The sequence below is a fragment of the Peromyscus californicus genome, unplaced genomic scaffold (genome assembly GCF_007827085.1).
Source record: "Peromyscus californicus insignis strain IS unplaced genomic scaffold, ASM782708v3 Scaffold_23__1_contigs__length_62951481, whole genome shotgun sequence".
Classification (NCBI taxonomy): domain Eukaryota; kingdom Metazoa; phylum Chordata; class Mammalia; order Rodentia; family Cricetidae; genus Peromyscus; species Peromyscus californicus.
The window spans coordinates 51,585,547-51,588,083 of NW_026294534.1; the positions used below are offsets into that span (position 1 = coordinate 51,585,547).

The 2,537-nt window shown below is 47.1% G+C and overlaps 1 pseudogene; it reads right to left on the bottom strand.

Moving 5' to 3' along the window:
• Window positions 1-951: 951 nt before the first annotated feature.
• LOC128119413 (glyceraldehyde-3-phosphate dehydrogenase-like) lies at window positions 952-1,958 on the bottom strand (annotated as a pseudogene).
• Between the last annotated feature and the right edge of the window lie 579 nt (window positions 1,959-2,537).

Sequence of the window (2,537 nt, forward strand, 5' to 3'; positions counted from 1 at the left end):
AACCACCCTATATTGGTGTCCAACTAGAGTCTTCTGAAAGATAGGTAAAGACTCTTAACCACTGAGCCATCTATTGAGCCCCTAAGGGCTTTTGTTTTTCAGTGAAAAAAAATCAGTTTTCAGTTTTGCACATAAAATACCAGTAGGGTGGATTAATTCCAGAGGGTGATGTTTACTGACTGCCTCTTGACCCAGAATCGTGACATAGTCATTCCATTCCAGAATTAAAATGTCACATGGGGTAATAAAGTGGAAAATATGAAGTCATTAAACCAGTGACATGAAGTTAATAGAAAAATTTGATGGCGCTTCAAAAGAAAGTTGAAAGGTACCTAGGAGTAATGGGGGGGGGCGTGTAGCCTAGTCTTAAAGGACATATAAGACATTATTCTTGCAATATCATCAGAATACCACAAAGGGTACCTCAGTATCTGGGGCATCAGTTTAAATTCTCCTTTTGCTCACTCTGAAGCAATGGGTCTCCTGTCACTCTGTGATGTTTTTTTTCTACATGTTGCTTATAGGATCATAAGAGGGAAGGCTGGAACGTCCCCAAAGTAATCTTTCCTTCACAATTGAGTTTAGAAGTCACCAAAGGAAGCTACATGGTGAACTTCAATGTTGTAAGGTTTGCCAGTAGTAACCTGGAGGGATATACTCCAGAAATGTGTCTAATGAGGCGGGAATTGGGCCAATACTCTTGAAGCACCTTTCTATCTAAGGAAATCTGATCTCAAAGGACATCCTGATGATTTTTTTTTTTATGGGTGCAGTGAACTTTATTGATGGTGTTCAAGAGAGTAGGGCTCCCTAAGCCCCTCCTGTTGTTCTGGGGGTCTGGGATGGAAACTGCGAGGGAGATGCTTAGTATCGGGGGCTGAGATGGTACAGGAACTGCTGAGCATCTGAGGGTCTCTCTTGCTGTCCTTGCTGGGGTGGGTGATCCAGGGTGGGTTTCTTACTCCTTGGAGGCCATGTAGGCCATGAGGTCCACCACCCTGTTGCTGTAGCCAAATTCATTGTCGTACCAGGAAATGAGCTTCACAAAGTTGTCATTGAGAGCAATGCCAGCCCCAGCATCAAAGGTGGAAGAGTGGGGGTCACTGTTGAAGTTGCAGGAGACAACCTGGTCCTCAGTGTAGCCCAGGATGCCCTTTAGTGGGCCCTCCGATGCCTGCTTCACCACCTTCTTGATGTCGTCATACTTGGCAGGTTTCTGCAGGCAGCATGTCAGATCCACGACAGACACATTGGGAGTAGGAACACGGAAGGCCATGCCTGTGAGCTTCCCGTTCAGTTCTGGGATGACCTTGCCCACAGCCTTGGCGGCACCGGTGGATGCAGGGATGATGTTCTGGGCAGCCCCACGGCCATCACGCCACAGCTTCCACGGGGCCATCCACGGTCTTCTGGGTGGCAGTGATGGCATGGACTGTGGTCATGAGTCCTTCCACAATGCCAAAGTTGTCATGGATGACCTTGGCCAGGGGGGCTAAGCAGTTGGTGGTGCAGGAAGCATTGCTGATAATCTTGAGTGAATTGTTGTACTTCTCATGGTTGACACCCATCACAAACATGGGGGCGTCAGCAGAAGGGGCAGAGATGATGACCCTTTTGGCCCTGCCCTTCAAGTGGGCCCCAGCCTTCTCCATGGTGGTGAAGACACCAGTGGACTCCACAACATACTCGGCACCAGCCTCATCCCACTTGATGTTGGCAGGATCTTGCTCCTGGAAGATGGTGATGGCCTTCCCGTTGATGACCAGCTTCCTGTTCTCAGCCTTGACTGTGCCATTGAACTTGCCATGGGTAGAGTCATACTGGAACATGTAGACCATGTAGTTGAGGTCAATGAAGGGATCATTGATGGCAACAATATCAACTTTGCCAGACTGGAAGGCAGCCCTGGCAACTAGGCATCCAATTTGGCCAAATCCGTTCACTCCGACCTTCACCATTGCGTCTCAGGAACGAGGCTGGCACTGCACAGAAAGATGTGGCTGTCTCTGGAACAGGGAGGAGCAGAGAGCCGACATCCTGATGATTAATCTTCATGGTCAACTTGATAGAATTGGGACTTGCCCAGGACACACATCTCTGAGCCTGTCTGTAGGTGTTTACTGGGAAGATTAACTGAATGAAGACCTAACAGAGGGCAGTACCTTCTAACTGATGGCCCAAATATAAAGAGATTCTGGGTAGAAGGAATGTTGCTACCTGCCATCACATCTTCCCCACCAAGTACATCTATCTCTGGTGTTGCCATCCTCCATTGACAACAAACTCCAATTTCTTTGACCCTTTTAGGAAAAGTAAGTATCAGCTACTCTCCAGAGAATTTCCAGGTCTTCTGAAGTGGTTTGAGACACTAGAATTTCTGAGGTTATCTAACTTTGATAACTGAGCAAATCCTAAAACTGAGCAAGTCCTCTTCTTATCATTGTACCCATTTTATCAATGCCATGTTACTTAAGTTCAGTGGTTCTTGAACTGTGGGTGATGACTCCTTTGCATATCAGATATCCTGCACTTCAAAT